Below are 21,767 nucleotides of genomic sequence, written 5' to 3'. Positions count from 1 at the left end.
GGGCACTTGAAGCATTACCGAAGCGCAATGGTCCTTTATCAGAATAACGATGCTTTTATGTGCAAAATATTTGCCACCACTTTACAAGACGAGGCGCAAGATTGGTTTTACACCTTGCCACCACGATCCATCTGGAGTTTTGATGATACTTCCTTGGTTTTCACCAAAGAAAACTCATCTTACCGCTCGATCAAGAAAAAATCCAACCACTTGTTTAAAGTGAAGAAAAACCCAAAGTAGTCGCTCTGTGACTACATGAAGAGATTCAAAGCAGAAAAGGCAAAGATCGTTGGATGTGACGACTCGATAACAAGTGCAGCCTTCCAAAAAGGACTACCAGCAAACCACCTACTGTTCGGAGAAATAATCATAAAAGAAGATGTAACTCTAGCAGACTCATTTGCTTTAGCAGAGAAGCATGCATTTTGGGACGAGGCTCGACGAACAGATAAGGCACCCAAGTAGCCTCGAAAAGAGTCGGTAGTGGCTCAAAAGAAAGAAGACGGGACGTAATCCAGCAAAAGCAAGCAGGAAGCCAAATATAGGGACAGACCTATGACCAAAAAAGGCTTGACGACCAAGAAGTACTCTAAGTTCTCAATTCCGATCCACCAAATCCTTCGCGACATCAAGAACAAGCCATGGTTCAAGTTACCGAAATAATCAAAAGGATATACTTCCAAGTTGGATCACACTAAATATTGCGCATTCCACCAAGGTCCTGGTCACACAACCGACGACTACTACACTTGGAAGAACTACCTAGAGAAGTTTGTGAAAGAAGGCAAAGTTGATATATACTTATATAAGCCAGCTGCTCAACTTAGAAGAAACGCAGACGACGATGAGGAGCTGCCAACGAAGATAATTTGAATCAATGGCATCTTCGTCGAATCCGAGCACCTGGGGGTCGCTAACAGTTCCAAAAAAAAAAAGATCTAGTAGGCTCTATTAGTCTCACAGGTCCAAGCAGTCGACACCTAATTTGGACGCATTATTGGCTTCATCGAGCAGGATGCAGAAGGCATTGATTTCCCACACAACGATGCACTAGTAGTATCTGTTCAACTAGCTCATGCTATAGTTGACATAATGATGGTTGAAAATAGAAGTGCAGTCAACCTACTCCAACTCTCAGTCATTCAGAAGATGGGCCTGGAAAGCACAATCATACGCCAAGCAGAGGTGCTTACTAGATTCAATAGGCACACCTCAATTTTCATCGACCACATCACACTTGACGTGAAAACACCATCAGTTGTCTCAAAGCAGACGTTCATGACTGTAAGTGACTCATCTCCCTATAATACGATTCTTGGGAAACCTTGGTTGATCAAGCTGGATGTCGTCACTTCCGTCAAGTATCAAAAAAGTTGATTATGCATCCCAGGAAGATGAGTCGGAGAGATCAAGTCTGACTAGGCCATATCTCGACGATGCACTATACAAGTATTAAAGAAGTCAAAGAAGAGAACATTTAACCCCGTAGAGGCTACCAAAATCCAAAGGGATGAATAAGCTACCAAATAGCAATTATAGCAAGCAGATCAAGAAGATGGTGCCCAAGTAGACGAGATAGGATGGAAACCCGAATAGGACGCCAAAGACATCATTCTTAATCCTCAGCAGCCAGAAAAGACAGCTAGAATCAGCTCACGTCTAAGCCCAGCCAACTAGGAAGAACTCACAATTTTCCTTAGAGAAAACCAAGATGTTTTTGCATGGTCGCCTTTCGACATGCCCGGCATCGATCCCAAAGTAGATTGCCATAAGCTGCACGTCAACCCCGACAAGGAGAAAATCGCGTTCGCGATCGAGTGAGGCACTTATTGCTACAAGGTCATGCCCTTTGGCCTTAAGAATGCGGGAACCACTTACCAAAGGTTAGTAAACATGATGTTTAAGAAGCAAATTGGGGTAACCATGGAAGTCTATATCGACAACATCATGGTAAAGGGCAAGCAGCGGTCAAACCACATCAACAACCTATTGGAAACTTTCAACATCGTTAAAAAATACAATATGAAACTCAACCCCACCAAATGCACATTCGGAGTATCTTCAAGCAGATTCTTAGGGTACCTAGCAACCCAACAAGGAATTGAAGTGCATCCCAAGAAAATCCGATCGATCCTAGAGATGAAATCTCCCATTATTTTGAAGGAGATCTAAAGCTTGACTAGACAAACAATTGCCCTCAAAAGCTTTCTTTCACAGTCCACGACCGATGCAAGCCTTTTTTCAATGCCATAAAAAAGGCACAACAAGACAAATGGAATGAAAAGTGTTAAAGAGCCTTCTAAGACCTGAATAAGTACACCTCCCTTACTATCCAAGCCAGAAGCAGCGGAGGACTTATACATCTACTTAGCAGTCTTAGAAGTAGCAGTAAGCTCTACCCTCATACAATTAGAGCTGAGGGCCCAACTACCGGTATTCTACACTTCTAAAGCTCTTCTTAATTTGGAAACTAGATACCCGAATATCGAGAAATTGATTTTAGCGCTAGTTGTTGCGGCTCGGAAGCTCAAACCATACTTTTAAGGTCATACAATTATCGTTATGACTCAATATCCTCTACAGTCAATCCTACACGGTCCGAATGCTTCTTAACAAGTGATAAAGTGGGCGTTGGAACTTGGCCAATACAGTTTAGTTTTCCGACCTTAAACGGCGATAAAAGCCCAAGCCTTGGTGGACTTCATAACAGTATTCATGCCTAGCTTAAGCGACACAAAAAGCAGCCCAATGGTGTCCCGAAAGTAACCAAGCATACCTTAGCCGCACCTACTTCCCTCAACGGAGACTTCTGGCATTTGCATGTCGATGATGCATCCAACTATAAAGGCTTAGGAGCAGGCATGGTTTTTATCACCCCAGATGGTTCAATGCTTGAGTAGGCGATGATTCTAAGCTTCAAAGCATCCAACATCGAAGCATAGTACGAAGCCCTACTAGCAGGCACCGAATGGCAAAAGACTTGACGGTGAAAATGCTTGCAATTCATTCTGATTCCCAACTAATCACCAGCCAGACTACTAGGGAATACACGGTAAAACATCCAAGGATAGCGCAATACCTAGAGAAGGTACGCGAGAAACTTGAGGCATTTCAGACTTACATTCTCACTCAAGTTTTACGAGTAGACAACGCTTACGCAGATATGCTAGCCGGCTTAGGCTCCGCTCTCAATCACCAACTCAAATGCTCGATTTCGGTGGAGTATTTAGACAAGCCAAGCATTAAGGCAGAGCCGACAGCCGAGGTGTCACAAATTAGTATAACTCTAAACTGGAAAAAATCTATTATAGATTACCTGGTCAACGGCACACTCTCCATGGAAAGGTTGGAGTCTAGAAAACTCTAAATAAAGGCAGCACACTACTTCATGTGGAATGGCATTCTCATCCGAAGATCCTACACTGAACCACATCTCCGTTACCTAGCGCCTCCCAATGACTTGAATGTTCTAAGCTCAATCCACGAAGGCGTTTGTGGAAACTACTTTGAAGGTCGATCCTTAGCATAGAAGGCTCTCAACGCAGGCTACTACTGGCTTACCATGCACCAAGATACTAAGGAGTTAGTACAAAAGTACGATCGCTGCCAACGCTATAAGCCGGTACCAGCACTACTTACCAGAGAGTTACATCCATAGACGAGTCCTTAGCCATTCATGCAATGAGCAATCGACCTAGTATGACCTATGCCACCTGCTACTGGAAGGCAAAGGCAAGATGAATGTGGCAACCAACTACTTCACCAAATAGGTAAAAGTAGAGCCCATGACGACCACAACTCAGACGGACCTAGAGTGCTTCATATGGAGGAACATTATTTGTTGATTTGGCATCCCTCAGTTCATCGTCATCGATAACGGCCCGTAATTCATGGGCAAAGATTTGGCGAAGTTCTTCCAAAAGTATGGCATTAAGCAACACATGTCCACGTCGAGATATCCTTAAGGCAATGGGCAGGCTGAAGCAACCAACAAGACAATCCTCAATTGCCTCAAGAAGTTCCTCACCGACAAAAAGGGAAAATGGCCAGACGAACTCCAAGGATGTCTATAGGCAGATCGCACTACCAAAAAACAAACAATCGGTGAGACTCATTTCTCTTTGGCATTAGGTTCGAAATCGATCATTCTTCCCAACATCATAATGCCAAGAAACAGTACTTTATTACCAAGCATTGAGCAAAACAGTAAGGAGATGGCCATAAGTTTAGATCTGGCAGAGAAGAAGCGCAAGCAGACCATCACTCGCATTAAAGCCTACCAACAACATCTATTTTCCAACTACAATAAAAAGGCCAAGATCCAGCAGTTCCAACTCGAAGATCTAATCCTAAGAAAAGCCTTCATCATTGCCCACAGAGAAGGCTCTAAGAAGATGGATCCCATTTGAGAAGGTTCATACAAGAACAGCAGAATATGCGGCAAAGGTAGTTACACCCTTGCCACCATGAACGATAAAAAGATCAAGAAGTAATGAAATGCCTACAACCTGAGGAAGTACCATGTGTGACCTCCCACCATATCAAGAGCCGAAGACTTAAGCAGCTCAACGGGCGGCACCTCACAAACCAAGGACTATCAAGTTGTTATGCAGTTTTTTACAGCTAAGTTATTCGTTCATTTCACTCGTTTTTTAATGAGGAATTCAGAAGTAATTTTACTACTTGGCTCGACTAAATGTCTACAACAACTTATCTTTCCTGCACTTCAAAAGAAAATTGCACCATTCTTAAGGACTCACCTCAAGAATTGCACCCCTCAAAGGACCAACCATACTTTCCAATGCAAGAGGGTAAACTTATTCTCTAACACCCACATAAACTTGCTCTCCAAAGTAGGAAGATAAACTCTACACTTTGAATATCCAGACGTGGATGAGCCAGGCTGCCTTAGTATAACTAGATGCACGATGGCTTACGTCGGGATTCCTAGAAGTAGCCATAATGGTATTTTTCAAGGTTTAGCTAACTGAAGAATTTTGGTCCTCTTAGACTAATCCGCGAGGAATTGGGCCCTAAAGACAGAAAGGGCACATTACACAGTGCGCCCTATGAATGGCTGCCTTGGAAACCTAAAGCTGCTACCGAGTGCACTAAGGTAGCCTACAGTTTTCGAAAAACTTACTACGACTTGCCCTTTGAGCAGTAAAGCCACGCTAGACTTATACAATTGCACACTTTTGGGAAAGGTTAAACAAGCTAGCGTGCATATACGAAGCCTTATCCACTATCGACATGCTACGTAGTCAATAAACTTCACCACAGCCAAATGCGGAACAACCTACACCAAGTCCTAAAGTGTTGTGGTACTTGCTACACAACCTACGGAATTGGAGAAAGCTAAGGTTAATAGCCTAGTGGTTATGTGGACTTGTCTGCTTCTGTAAGTAAGACATTCGACTGCCAACCTTATGGCTAACAACATTGCAAAAGTTCTACACCAACACCTACGGCTGTGTAGGCTATACAAGCCTGTCTACTTATAGAAAAGCAGCGCACCTACCACTGGCCTATAAAGTCTAAAGGTTAGGGCATGAACAAAAGAAGCGAAGATGGAGAAAAGCGAAGGAAACAAGTTTATTAAATTTTCTAGCAAAATTGATAAATAACTAGCAAAGATCGAAGGAGTTCAAGCAAAACAAAAGCAACAAGGAAAACAAAGACAATCCTAAAGGCTACCTAGAAGACTACTCTTCAGCAGGTTGGACATCCCACGACTACTTGATCGACACACCTTCAACAACCGTGACGCCCTCAACAGCGGCACCATCCAACGATTCACCCCTAGCTGCCCCAGCCTAGGCACCAACCTCTCCGACTACTTCACCAATAGAAGACTCAAAAGGAAAGATGAGCAAGTCTTTCGGAGAAATAGAAAATGTCTCGAAGTCTTTACCAGAAAACTCAAAATCGGACGGCTGCCGGAAGAGATGATCTACATAACCCAACTTGTAGAACTCAGCTTGATTCTAAGTAAGCTAAGCCTTGAACCCAACCTTGTCACCCTTCAACTGCTCATTCTCCTCGAGCAAACAAGCATGAACCTGTAGCAACTCCTCCACTTCTTTCTTCAGATTGTCGTTGATCGTCAAGGCACCTTGGAGTTCTAACACTTAAGGCTCAAGCCTATCAACAACTTTCTTGAAGTAGATCATTTGGTCCTAGCAGCGATCAGTTCTTCATCCTTTGCATAAGCAGCGAAACGGAATTCAGAGATGGTACGCTCAAGATTTTGAATCTGAGGTATGTAACACTCGATCTCTTTCTCTGCACTTTCATACTTTACTTGGATCGCGTCAAGCATAGTCTTCAAATCCACGATCTCTTGGCAAGCGGTCTCAAGCTGCAGAGAAATGGGGGCAGAGATATTAGACCTTTCAAAGCAGCAAGCTCAGATTCCAATTTCTTAACTTTCTCGGTCAAGGAGTAAGCTTCGGCTGCTATAGTTCTTGCTACCTTCTTAGCAGCCTTGGTATCCTCTTGATCAAGAAGCATAGACTCAGCTTCCAAAATCATCGTTTTTTGCGTCATGGCCAGCAGAATAATCCTCCTATACCTGGTCATATGCTTCACGAAGGAACTTGGGCCAACAACTCCTTTGACGCCATCAACAAACTTGGCACATACATCTATGTCCTTAAGCAGATCTGGTTTCAAAAGCACACAAATCTTAGCAACTTCCCTAAAAGCAGACTTGGTGGATTTCTCATGATTGCCTACACGAGCAGTCTCCTTATTCTTAGCAGACGAATGGGTTTCAACAGCAGAGGGAATGAGTTTTGGCACCACTTTAGCAAGCAGGGGAACCTTCTCACTCTTCATAGTAGTAAGCCTATCCAAAGGTTAACTAAACTTAGCCCTAGACGAATGCTTTGGCATAAACTTCGACATGGAGGAACTTCTACGCTGGGCAATCCTATCAGTATTGAACTAATAGCCTTTGGAACGGCAGACGCCATTAGCACAGATCTTGCAACCTCCTAGTTCTCACTCTTGGAGGAAGTCAAGTCAATCATAAGCTTGGGAGCAGCCGATGAACCCTCGTGAATAGTAAAAAAAAGTCTTCGATTTCTCCTCAGCAGACAGCTCTTAAGCAGCTGGTGAACTTCCGTAAGCAGTGGAATAAGTCTTTGATTTTTTTTTTAGCAGGCGCCGCCTCAGCCTTGATTCGTTTTATCTCTTCTCTCAGGGGCATCCTACCTTTTTCCCTACGAAGAGGACTAAGCAACCAACGCCACTCACAGTACTCGGAGAGGATACCTATAACAACATGCACTTTCTTCATGTCCGGAGAAGTCTTAAGAGTGGAGCCGAATTTTGAATCTACAAAAGTAGCGGAAGACAATTAGAAAATTAAAGAGCAACTGACCACAAAAGCAAAGCAATCGAGAGATTAAACAGTTTACTCACCATATATGAAAACCATTGGTACACGCAGCTCTAGGAAAGAATCAGACTCCTATTCTCCATTTATCTCCAAAGTCTCATTGGCCCAGTCATGATCTCCCTTGCTCGAGTTATCAAAAAGCCTATGACGAGATCGCAACTGCCCAACTCCCTCAATGTGACCTATGTCAAAGAAGTACCAAAATTCATTGACGGTTAGATCTAAGTCAAAGAATTAGCTTAGATTGTGGAATCCCACCATCACATGGACCGCGTTCAGAGATCATTAGGCGAGGGCACATCTCATGGAGCAGAGCACTTCTTGGAAGAAACGTGGCATAGGAAAAGTAAACCCCAACGCAAAATAGTAAGGGTGGAACTTGATGGCTCTCTGAGCCTTATCACATGGTTCACGACTACTACCATCCTTAGCACGCTTCACATGCATTCCCGATGGAATGGCATGGCAATATGCCTCGAGGAAGTCTCTAAACTAGTTATCAAAGTTAATTTTGAAGTGAGCAGCCTTGAAGTAATCAACCTTGCTTAAAGACCCGACGTGACGATACAAGGGCCGCATACCATCATCATTCATGTGGCTCGAGGAAGACATGCTTGAAGAAATTCTACAAAGATACAAGATGGATTCATTAGAGGGCTATTGAAAATAAATATATATAAAATTAAAAAAGGAGCACTTCTCGCCCCAAAAAAAAAAAAAAAGGAAAGGTAGCTTTCGGCCTAACCTTGCGGCCCGCTGACTTCCACTCTTCCCTCAAGCACGGGCCCCAGCCTAACTTAAAAAATAAAAAATAAAAAAAAAATAAAAAAACAAGAATGGGGCACGCGCCTCATCTCCTGGCCCGAGCCAGCCATGCGCCACCAACCCTCGGGCCGAGTCAAGTTAGCCTTTGAAACCGTCACTTTTCAAGCCACTTTCTCACACTTCCTCGACCCCTGTTGAGCCAATTTCAAGCCTCGAGGCTTCCAAAAAATTATGAAGACAAGAAAATTAATTTTTTCTTACCTAGAAGCAACGAGAAGACTAAGCAATCAACGAAAGACGATCCTTTGCACAGGTAAGATGTAGAAGATTGCTAAAGAAGGGGGAATAATTATCCTCTAAGCTCTCTCCCTCTCTCTCTCTCTCTCTCTCTCTCTCTCTCTCTTTTTCTCTCTCTTTATTGTAGGATAGAATAAATTGCTCTCCAAGTTGATTTAACAGTCCACTTAAGGTGGACTTACATAGGCTTTGAGAGAAATTTATTTCCCTTTCCTAGAAGGATCTAATTTCCTATTAAAGAGGGAATCTACATCAAAATAGGAAGCATTCCTAAATTTCCTAAAGCAAGAAAATCTATACACCTATTGCCCTTTTCTGCGAGCAGCCCAACAGGTGTGGGAGCATTTGTGGAGCCAAAAATAATCACAAGGCGACACGTGGATTTTTGGGTGAAAAGAACAAAATTACCACTCAAGGCACACCAGGACTGCAACGCGCAAGCAATGGGCAATCATCCCTCAATCAAGTTAAAAGTGCCCAAAATAGGTAGTAATTCAAAACATATTTCATCCATCCTCATCAAATCCTCTCCACAAGATAAATCCCAAATCATTCCTCTTTTATTATATTAATCAGCTAATCAATTAGGAAATTATTCTATTAATTAGCTAATTAATTGATTTATTATTCAATTATTCCTAATTAGCTACAAATCATGATCCTCACCCAAAATACCAACCAAGTGGCCGGTCCTCCTTCTCCTAAAGGGGCCAAATATTACCTCATTCTCTCCAAAACTAAATTCCAATTCTCTTGCTAAATTCTCTAAATTCTCCAAACATTTTTCCCTCAAAATTCTAACTTTGGCATTGGAGGTTCTTCGGCCAAAGCCCCTCCATTCATCGTGGACGCGTGAGGCTCTTAGCCTTGACCTAAGATGATATTTGTTTTGTAGGTGCAATTTTGTCTAGGAACAAAGAGGAAGAAATTTGCATCCACATCTAACTTTTAATGAACATCATTATTTCGGTTATATTATTCACATATCAACATAATTAAATTTTATTTCTAAAATATATTCATTTAGTGTTAGAAATGTTACATTTGGTATATTTATATTTATGGTTAAACTTTGTATCATATATTTCTACTTTTAGTTTGTACCATTTTTAATTTGCAACCCTTTTTTAATTTGTACCAATTTTCTTTTTAGTTTTAATTTGTACCCATATCTTAATTTCATTTTGTGCCCATATTTTTAAAATTTTTATTTATACTCATAATTTATTTATAATGTACCCATTTTTCTTTATAAATGTACCACTTTGTTATATGTAAAATGTATCATTTTTTTTTTTGTTAAAATGTTTCAATTTTCTTTTTGTTAATCCAATTTTTTTTATGTAAAATGTACCCATTTTTAAGTGTAAAATCTATTTATTTTTTATTTAGAATGTATACATATTTTATAATAAAACGTACCCTTTTTCAATTTTTTGAACACTATGGGTACATTATTATTTCAAAGTTATTTTGTTACCTGTTTTTATCTATTTATTATATCAAAAATTTTGAGTATTTTCTTTTTAATTGTAATGGTTTTTAATTTATATGCCATATAATAGGGGATTTTAAATACCATAAGATGTAAAGTAATTAATATCAAACATATGAAAATACATATTAATAACAATAATCAGGTGTACAAAGTTAAGCGACTTTTGATAAAAAATTGAAAACCATTAAGGTTTTAGTAAAAAAAGTGTTAGTGGCTAGGAACCAGATGCAAAGCCTCCCTTAAAACTATGTATACATATGTAATACTCTACATATATAGGAGTTTTACAAATTTTTGGGGACCCTCATAAATGTGGGTCTCTGCATCGGTGCACCTTTTGAATGCAGCCGCCCTTGATAATTATGTGCGCTGACGAATATAATTTAAATTAATAATATAGAATCATCATGCAACCATCATGTATATACATGTTTCCTCAACTATAAATTAACTAACAAAACAAACTAAATTTATAAATGAAGTGGTGTGAAGGAATTATTTTTGGTTACAAATATAACTAAATTAACAAAGCTCTGAGAAAGTCTTAAAAATCAAATAAAATAAAATCCCTAACTATTTGTTAAGTTCGACCTTTATTAAAAAGATAATACAAATTCAACATGAATAATGTAATAAGTATAATATTACTTATTTCTTCAGTTACAATTTAAACTAACAACACGAACCAATAATTATTTATAACTCAACCGTGAAAGTAAAATATGTCTGTTTACATATGAAAATGACAGAATATAGTCCATGTACGACACTTCTTATACTTTTCCTTGGATGCGGGTACCCTATAACTAACTTATGTGAATATTTTTAACTGAAGCCATAAAGTAGTTATGTTTGGTTATGGAGAGGACTTCCGAGAAATTATTTCTTTCTCGTCCGTACTCAAGGGGATACGGACAGACATGCATAGGTTACTGGAGAAGGTAACAAAAATGAAAATCATCGTGCGACGATCATCCTTTTCCTGGCTAGGAGTATATATCTAAAATAGATATTAATAAAAAATTTATGAAATTATTATTCTAACATTCTAATTAAAATTGAACATTGAGAAGAAATATGAACAGTAATGTAATTTCACGCAATCAAAAATTTTTTTTTTTTTCAAAATTTCACATATATGTAATTCTAACATACCTCTATTTTCAAAAAACAAAAACAAAAAAAAGGAAGCAAAGCTCTGTCCCTTCTCTTTCTCTCTCCTTCCATTTTATGAACAAAAATATAAAATTTTCACACATTTTGTGTGCCCATATGCTAGTTTTAACTAAGAAAACAAAAACCGATTACTACTTATTAACTTAATACATAATGTATGTATTAGTTAACCAAAAAAACGTATGTATTATGAATACAATTTAAACTAACAAAACAAATTATCATTCGAAAGTCATTTATACTAATCTTCAATATGAATGTAATTTAAACTAGCCAAACGAATTGACAACTAAGTTTAACTCAACTGGTAATCTTTATTAATTAATGAAATCCTCTTTGTCAACCAAAAGATGGGCAATAATGTAATTTCACAGGTCCAAATTTTACTATTTTTTATTGAAGCCTCACCTACAAGTGATGTTAAAATATTTCCAATATTTAAAAAAAAATTAAAAAAAAAAACCAAAAACAAAAACCTCCCACTCCCCCACATTCTCTCTCTCTCTCTCCCCCCTCTCTCTATCTCATTTTCTAAAAAAAATGTGTTCATACACACAAAGTGTATAGGCAAATGCTAGTATAATTTATATGAACAATGCTTAGATATTCAAGAATGTGTAGGAATTCCTACTTAAAATTCTTTGTGTTCGAATTACAGAGTTTTGTTCTTATGATCAGAATCATTCATATTATGAATCACTTGTAAAGATCATCTCTGCAAAAAATGAATTAAAACTAAAGTCTTTTAGTCAATCTATTGTAGCAAATATATAGACGGTTCGCAATGTTTTTACCAATTCGTTCAAATATTTTTATACAATTCAATGACTAAACGACCTTAATTTTAATTGATTTTTTGTAGAGGCAATCTTTATAGAATGATTTATAATATGAACAGCTTTGATCATAAACATAAAATTCTATAAATCAACAATGAATAATTTTGAGTAGAAACTCTTACTTAGCCTTTAAGTAGCCAAGTATTATTAGATTTACATTACACTTGTAACAAAAGTTACCAAGAGTAAAATAGTTATTTATTCACTTGTAATAAAAGTTTGACAAGGCTTCTGTGGAGCCTAAAATAATCCCAAAAATTCTAGAGGCGACATGTGGACTTTTATTCAAGAAAGACAAGATTGCCCTCAATAAATGAACAGGCTTCTCACATGCTGCCACGTGCTGCTCACACCCCTGGAGGCCTTAGTAGTTGAACACAACTGCCCATAGCTCACTTGTCCTTGGCAAGGAATTAAAGATAAGGATAATTACCCAAATCCTATCTTGAATACATTCCTAATTGAATATTGACTCCAATCAAGTAAGTAATCCTAATTTAAATCAATTAGGCATAATTACCCCGTTATCTCAAGATATTATCTCCTATTAAATATCTTGGGAATATTTAGAGAATATCTCTCCATTAAACATTATATGGTTGGCCCTAACTGTATAAATACCCCCATATTCTACCAACTTTTCAAAGCTTTTGGCAACCCTAAAAAGCCCTAAACACTTAACTCTCTCAGAGAAACTAACTTAGGCATCGGAGATCCGTTGATCTAACCTCCCTCCCCCACCTTGTGGGCGTGTAAGAAAATTGGTGCTTTCATTGAGAGCTGATTCAAAATACTTGAAGAAGTCTCTTGCATTATTTTCTTGAATTTTTTGTTACGTTAAATTTCTCACACGTCGCATCAATTAATTTTTCCTAGAAAAGTTTCTTGATCAATCCCCGGAGAAAGGATACAATGGTAGGAAATTCAAAAACTACGACGAACGAAGCTTCCTACGTGCAAGGATTTGGACCGAATAATGGAGATGAGGACATAGCCCCACGACAGAGGTCCTCAAGGCTTAACGTGATGGCAGGAGGAGTTGCGCCACTACCACCACCACTGTGACCCACCAGGCCACAACACCACTTCCACCTTTGCAGCGCCGCACCCTACCAAACCCTAGACAAAGGGCCTAAATCCAATTCCAAGCTCATGGGCAGAAGGCCCAGAACTTGGTAGCTGTTATGGCAAGCCCTGGGCAGGAGGCCCAACCCAACGCAGCAGCTCCTGCCAGCCAAGCAGTTCAACGAGCCTAACCCCAAGCCACTCAACTAGCAGGCCATGATGTGGCAGCCTAACTGCCGAGAGGGCCAACAGCTATACAGGACCAAGGCGAGCAGACGCAAGTCCAACGCGCTCTGCGACCCACTCCGACGACCCGACCCGCAGCCCAATCCATTCCAAGGCCACCTCCAACGATCCAAATTCCAACCATAGGTCTCGCGATCGATTCAGGGTTACCTAGACCCCACTTATTTGTAAGAATGTCCTCTTTGGGCCTGAATTTTGTACTTGCAGTTCATTATACTTCCACCACACATGGAGAAGCTTATTATCCAGACTTTTTCAATCTAGATGGTGAGCACCACCTGTCCCAGCAGGTCACCAATTTGACAAATGCCCTCACGTAGCAGACGACTTTGGTGAACCAACTCCTCAAGCGCATCGAGATGCAGCGCACTTTAGACGAGGTGTCTCGAAGCAAGACAATGGCGAAATAATGTGACTCATTCCAGTGGCGTCCCGACAAAGTACCGTTCAGCCTGCCATGAACCATGCGTTTGGGTAGTGTGCACTTTCATTTGGGCCCTCGAGGAAATGTCTTCTCCTGTCCAAATGCAGAAAGAAGCGTTCATTCCTGACTTGGCTACATTCGAGGTTGGGTCCACACTCCGACAAGCACTCAGGACATTATAGGCGAAGCATCCACACGAGGCTAGGCCCACAAAGAGATACTCGTATGAGGCAACAGAGTAGGTCGCCGCATGACGCCCAGAGGAAAGCAAGAGAATAGTCCAGCTCGAGTTCCACTGGCAACCACCGCCAAGCGTGATGGCGAGCAGGACATCATGAACCATGTGCATAACAACTGCGGAATGGACAAACAGGTCAGCATCGAGGGCTGCTGGAGACTCCACTGCCTCACTAGGGGCAAATCCATGAAGAAGTACAAAGGCTCGTAGCAAAGCAACTGCGCAGATTCCAGCGCATTGATACTACTGACGATGCCCTTCGAAGAGACACGGCCAACCAGAGCAAGCTACCCTTTGTAGACGAGATCGAGCAGACAGAGCCACTGTGGAAGTTCAGCCTACTACATTTCTCCTTATTCAAATGAGATGAAAATCTGAATAGACATTTGATGCACCACAGAATTGTCATGACCCTCTACGCCAACAATGACACTCTTATGTGCAAGATCTTTGCCACGAAGCTCTAAAGCGAGGCACAAGACTGGTTCCACACCCTACCGTCATGTTTAATCTGGAACTTCAACGTACTTTCCTTGGTTTTCATGAATAAATATTCGTCCTACCGCTCTATCAAGAAGAAGTCTGACTGCCTCTTCAACATGAAGAAAAACCTGAATAAGTCACTCTACACTTATGTCAAGAAACTCAAGGCGGAGAAGGCAAAGATTATCAGATGCGATGACAGTATTGCATGCTCAGCTTTTCAAAAAGGGCTCCTAGCAGATCACCTATTTTTCGGAGAATTGATCATGGACGATAACATAACCCTAGCAAACTCTTATGCTTTAGCAGAAAAACACTCCTTCTGCGATGAGGAAAATCACTTCCAAAAGCTGCCTGAACAGTCGCACAAATATGCAAAGCCAACTCAGAATAAGGCATGTGATAAACCATTCAACAACAAAAACAAGCCAGAAAGCAAACGCAGGGACCGATCCTTGGTGAAAGGAGGCACAACTCCCAAGTCGTACACCAAGTTCTTAAAAAGTCGAAGAAAAAGCCTTTTGCCCCAATAGTAGCAGTTGAAGTGCAGAAAGACGATTCTATCTTCACCGAATAGTAATCACAGCAGGCAGGTCAGGAAGATGGCATCAAGGTCGACAATGCCCTAACAGATGAATTAGGATGGAAACCTGAAGAAGACACAAGCACATCTTTCTTGAGCCTAAGCAGGGATCAGACCATGCCGAATGAGTATCCAAAGAAGATCTAAGCGATCCTGGATATAAAGTCCTTCACCACTCTGAAGGAGATCCAAGATCTAACCTGACGAGTAGTTGCACTTAACCGATTCCTCTCACGGCCTACCGACCAATCCATGCCAGAAGCAGCAGAAGATCTATGCATCTATGTGGTGATATCTGAGCAGTAATGAGCTCTACCTTTATACGAGAAGAGCTGGGGGGCCTGACCACCTGTATTCCACAGTTCAAAAGCTCTCCTCGATGCAGAAACCAGATACTTGAAAATCAAATTTTGATTTTGGTGCTAGTTGTTACAACCTAGAAGCTCTGATCGTACCTTCAAATGTACACAACCATCGTCATGACGTGATATTCCGCACAATCCAACCGCACGACGTTAATGGCGAATATTCCAACGAACACAGCAACTCAGACCAAAAATGCCCTAGAGACAGCCGAGCACACCGTAACCGCATCAAAGAGATTTCCGACGCTTACATTTCAACGTATCATCCGACTACCAGGGATTCGGGGTAGGCTTAGTTTTTACTACTCCGAATGGTTTGATGCTCCAGCAGGTGATCACTCTAAGCTTTAAGGCATCAAACAACGAAGCAGAGTATGAAGCCCTACTAATAGGTCTTCAATTGGCGAAAGACCTAGCAGTGAAGAAGCTCACAATCTATTCCAATTCCCAGCTAATCACCAACCAAACTTCAGGGGAATACGCAGCAAAGCATCCAATGATGGCCTAATACTTTTAGAAGGTATGAGAGCAGTTAGCGACGTTCCAAGCCTACACACTCACTTAGGTTCCACAAGCAAAAAATGCCCACGCAGACGCACTAGCAAGGCTAGGGTCCGCACTTGACCATCAGCTCAGGCACTCCATCCTAGTCGAGTACTTGGAAAATCCAAGCATAGATGAGGAACCAGCAGTCGAAGTGGCGCAGATCAGCATAACCCTGAGTTGGCAAAATCTCATCATCGACTACATAGTTAATGGAACACTTTCCCCAGACAGATGGAGTCCAGAAAGCTCCAGATGAAGGCAACATGCTATTACATGTGAAATGGCATCCTCGTTCGGAGATCCTTCTTAGGACCACATCTCTGTTGCCTATCGCATCCTGACGACCTGAAAATTCTTAGTTCTATCCACGAATGCATATGTGGAAACCACTCTGGAGGCTGCTCCCTGGCACAAAAAACTCTTAACGTTAGCTATTACTAGCCAACCATGCATCAAGACGTCAAGGAATATGTGCAAAGGTACGACAGCTGCCAACGCTTCAAGCCCGTGCCCACACTACCTGCCAGCAAACTCCACCCTCAGACAAGCCCTTAGCCATTCATGCAATGGACGATTAACCTGGTAAGACCAATGTCCTCTGCTACTTGGGACAGAGACATGATGATCGTAGCGACTGACTACTTCACAAAATGGGTCGAAGCCAAACCCATGTCTACAATTACCCAAACAAACATAGAACGTTTTATATGGAAAAACATCATCTGCCATTTCGGCATCTCATACTCCATCATCATTGATAATAGTCAGCAATTTATAGGCGAAGTTCTTCAAAAAAATATGGCATCAAGTAATACATGTCCACACCCCGATACCCATAGGGCACCGAGCAGGTCGAGGCATCCAACAATACCACCCTTGATCGCCTTAAAAAGACCCTATCAGACAAGAAGGGCAAGTGGCCAGATGAGCTTCCTGGTATTCTATGGGCATATCGCACCACCAAAAGACGAGCAACCGGCGAAACTCCATTTTCCCTGGCATATGGTTATGAGGAAGTCATTCATCCCAATGTCGTAGTGCCAAACATCAACACTGTACTACCAAACCTCGAGCAAAATGAAAAGAAAATGGCCACCAACTTAGACTTGGTAGAGGAAGAACACGATAAGGTTATCAATGACCTATCAGTAGCAGTTCCTCTTCAGCTACAACAAGAGGGCAAAAATCCGGCAGTTCCACCAGGAGACTTAGTCCTAAAAAAAAACCTTCATCACTGCTTGACATGAAGGCTCCAAAAAGATGGCTCTCATCTGGAAAGGTTCGTATAAAATCAGCCGAGTAGGCGGAAATGACACGTACACCCTCACCACTATGAACGACAAAGAAATCGACAAGCAGTGAAATGCCTACAACCTGAGAAAGTACTAAGGGTAAGCTCTCACTGTTCCTTGGACCCTATTCAAGACATAAAAAAAATATAAAAAAATAAAAAGGGTTCGAAGACTCAAGAAGCTCGATGAACAAGACCTCGCATGCTGAGGATTATCAGTTGTGATGCCATTACCGCTTATGAGCAAAGTTAATAAAAGCTTATATCTTCAACGAAGATTGAAGGATTTATTGACAAGACTGGGTTAAATGCATAAACAGACTGACCAACCCTATGATAAGTAGAAAACGCATGCTTCCCTGCAAATATGGCGTAAGCTCTCCAACGCAAGAGGGTAAACTAATCCCCCGACACCCATCAAGGTAAACTCTTTAGCATGAGCTCCTCGACACCCATTTGGGTAAGCTCTCTAGCATGAGAGGGTAAACTAATCTGGAACATCCAGACATGGATGGGTGGTACAACTACTTAGTTTCCCCCAAATGCAGTGACTACCTGCACTGGATAACTCTTAGAATTGGCCACGATAGTCCTTCCCTTGGAATAGACTTAAACAACATAAGGATTCCATTCTGTAGGATCCCGGGTCTCTAACCTAAGAGACGCTAAGTGCAGGACCCCTGTCCATAAAAGAATTCGCGTGACATGATGGTCCGTCCTCGACAAACAAATCTTCATGAAGCGGCTTGGTTTTAAAGTGTTGCAATACTATTTAAGTGACCTGCGGGATCAAAGCTGTGACTCGAAATGATATGGCATCTGAAAAGCGACTTTGTCTACACCTCACGGCAAAAAACTCATTCGAGAGCCAGGGATGATGCCTGAAGTGGTTACGCAGGTTGTCTGCTTCTGTAAGTAAGAAACCTGGCTGACAACCCGACGACTAAAAGCCCAAGGCAGCCTGTAAGCCGAAACTTACACCTTCTATGACTGCGCGGACTCGCCTGCTTATTTTCAAGCAGCAATTCCGGCCGATGGTCTATAGTTTAAGTTTTGCTAGGACAAATTTAAGTGTCACGACTATAACAGCTACGCAGACATCCTCTGCTTCTTACGAGAAGCACGAGTCCAACTGACGACTCTATAAGTTAAAAATCATGCAACATGCCCCAGGAGGGCCCAAGCTCAAGAAGCCACTAAAGCCGATTGTCACAACTATAGCAGCTACACAAACTTCATCTGCTTCCTATGAGAAGCACAAGTCCGACCAATGGCTCTATAAGCTACAAATCTTGCAACATGCTTTGGGAGGGCCCAAGCTCAAGAAGCCACTAAAGTCGAGTGCCACGACTATAACAGCTATGCAGACCTCCTCTTTTTCCTACGAGAAACACAAGTCCAGCTGATGGCTTTATAAGTTAAAAATCTCGCAACATGCCCCGGGAGGGCCCAAGCTCAAGAAGCTACTAAAGTCGAGTGTCATGACTATAGGAGCTACGTGACCTCCTCTACTTCCTACGAGAAGCATAAGTCTCGTCGATTGCTCTATAAGTTAAAATTTTCACAATACGCCCCAAAAAGGCTAAAGCTCACGAAGTTACCCAAAGCCAAGATTCATAGCTATAATAGCTACGCAAACTCGTATACCTCCTATAGAGAAAACGAGTTCGGCCATTAGCTCTATAAGTTGGAAATCTCGCATTTCTTCCTTTTGCAGGTAAAGTTCTAGAAGCCCTAAAGCCAAAACTGAAGCCTAAAGTGACTGCATAAGTCAACTGCTCCATCGAGGTAGCCAACTCAACCATCCGTCCTACGGCAAAGTTTTGCAACACGCCTCAAGCAGGCAAGGCTCCCAAAGCCCAGAAGCTGAAACTAAAACCTAAGTGACGATGTGGGATTAACTGCTTTGTTGGAGCAGCTCACCCAACTACACGTCCTACGGTAAAGTTTCACAAAAGACATGGCGAAATAGAAGGATGAAGTAAAAACAAGGAAATATGTTTATTAAATTTCTAGCAAATTGATAAACCGGCTCTAATGCTAACAAAGTTCAAGCAAAGCAAAACAAAAAGGAAAAAGAAAAAGACTACTCCTTAGTAGCTTGCGCAACCACTGGTTCCTTGACTGCCACGTCTTCAGCATTCGTGCCATTCGTAATAGCTAAAGTTTCTATCAGCTCATCCTCAACCGCCCCTGCTTGGACTACCTAACCCTCAGCTGCTCCACCAAAGGCAGCCTCAAACGAGAAATCAAGCAGATCAACTAGAAAAATGGAAAAAATACTCGAAGTCCTTCTCAGAAAACTTATAATCCGATGGCCTGCCCTGAAGATGGTCTACATAGCTAAGCTTGTAGAAATCGGCCTGACAAGAAGCAAATGCTACTTCGTGACTAACTTTCTCATTCTTCAGTTACACATTCTCATCAACAAACCTAATATGAGTGCCCTACAGCTCATCCAGTTCCTTTCTCAAGTTATCGTTATCAGACAGCACACCTTGCAGATTTATTTCCTTGGACTTAAGCTTATGGGCAACCTCCTTGAGACGAGACACTTCAGCATGCATGAAGATAAGCTTCTCATCCTTGGCAAAGCAAGTAGATCATAGCTCTGAATTGACACGCTCAAGGTTCTCGACCACCGGAGAAACACGACTGATTTCCTTCTCTGCAGTTTCCAACATCACCTGAGTCGCACTAAGCCTAACATTCAAATGGGCAACCTCCTGATGAGCGAACTCCAGCTGCAAAGAAGTGGGGGCAGAGACATCAGACCTCTTCAAAAGGACGAGTTAAGATTCGAGCTTCGAGATCTTTTTAATAGCCGAGCGAAGCTGAGCCACCAATGCCACTTCGGCCTCCTTATCACACTTGACAACATCCTGATCAACGCGCCTAGAGTCAGCTGCTAGGATCAAAGTCTTATGAATTGTAGCAATCAGGGAGAACCTCCTCGAGTAGGCAAGATACTTCGCAAATGAGTCTGAGCGGATGACAACTTTCCCAACACTATTAAAAAACTTGGCACATGCATCAATATCCTCAAGCAGTTCAGCCTTCAGCAGCGTACAAACCTCGGGAAACTCTCCAACCTCAAACTTGGTTGATATCTCACAACTGCCCGTGCGAGCAGATTTCCCCTTCTCAGCAGACGAGTCAGTCACAGCAGAAGGAGGAACAGGCCCAGGTGCCACCTTAGCAACAGAATCCACCTTATCCCTCTTCATAGCGGCAAGTTTCTCATAAGATGATCCAGACTTAGCTCTTGATGGACGCTTCGACATAAACCTGGACACTGGAGGCGTCACTGAACCTTTCTGCTGGACAAGTATCTCAACAATGGGCATGGTCACCTTTGGAGCAGCAGGTTTCACAAGTTTAGGCTCAGTGGTCTTTTTTGCCCTATTTGGGGAAGTTAGATCAATGATAAGCTTCTCGACAGCATACGAGCTTCCACGAGCATGAGAAGAAGTCCTAGGCTTCTTCTCAGCCAAAGGCTCATAAGAAGGTGAGGAAGACCTCTTTTTTCCACCCTCATTGGCAGCATGCTTTACAATAGCGATCGAGCGAGCCAACGCTTCATCCTTTATCCATTTTATCTCTTCCTTAGGAGGCAGGCCACATTTCTCCCGACGAAGAGGGTTAAGTAGCCAGCATCACTTATGGTACTCAATAGGAATGCCCAAGGCGTTGTGCACTTTCTTCATATCTACTGAAGTCCTCGGAGTTGAGCCTAACTCTGAATCTACACAAAGCAAGAAAAACGATCAATAAATTGAAGTCATAGAGTAGCTCAACAAAAATTTAAGCAAGACAAGAATGAAGCAGTTCACTTACCACTGATAAAAGTAGTCGGGACACACAGCTCAAGAAAAGAGTCAGACTCCCACTATCCTCTCACCTCTAAGGTATCTCTTGCCCATTCATGATCACCTTTTCTAGAAGCATCGAGCATCCTATGGCGAGATATCAGCTGCCGCACACCTTCCTTGTGGCTAATCTCAAAGAAATACCAAAACTCATTTATGGTAAAGCTATGATCAAAGAACCTACTCAAGTTCGAGAACCTCATCATCGCATGAACTGCATTTGGGGAACAGTGAGCAGGCACGCATTTCATAGAGCAGATCACCTCCTAGAAAAGACGCGGCATGGGAAAAGTGAATCCCAACATGCATCTCAGAAGAAGAGTCAGACGCCCACCCTCTTTCCCTTCTCCAATTTCCAACGAGCCTGAGCCTAGCATCGTGTCACCTGGCCCACACCAGCCACGCACTGAGCCCAACTCGCGCCGCCAACACCTCAGTCAAGCCGAGTCGACCCATGTCACACCACTAAGCAACCCTATGGCTCCTTGCCGTGTGTCACCCACACCCACGGCCCCCGCCAAGCCAGTTTTTCAAGTCCCAAGACTCCTAAAAAATTCAAGAAAAAGAAAATTCAAATTTCTCTTACCTTGGTGTGGCACGGAAAAGAAGAATTACAACGAGAGACAACTCTTTGCAAAGGCAAGAAAAGAATAACGCTAGGGGTGGAGGAATAAAAA

The sequence above is a fragment of a genome, unplaced genomic scaffold (genome assembly GCF_019419815.1).
Source record: "Pyrus x bretschneideri cultivar Hongxiangsu unplaced genomic scaffold, Pyrus_bretschneideri_v1 Contig42, whole genome shotgun sequence".
In the NCBI taxonomy this organism is placed as follows: domain Eukaryota; kingdom Viridiplantae; phylum Streptophyta; class Magnoliopsida; order Rosales; family Rosaceae; genus Pyrus; species Pyrus x bretschneideri.
Note: the sequence above shows the minus strand (reverse complement) of the source record.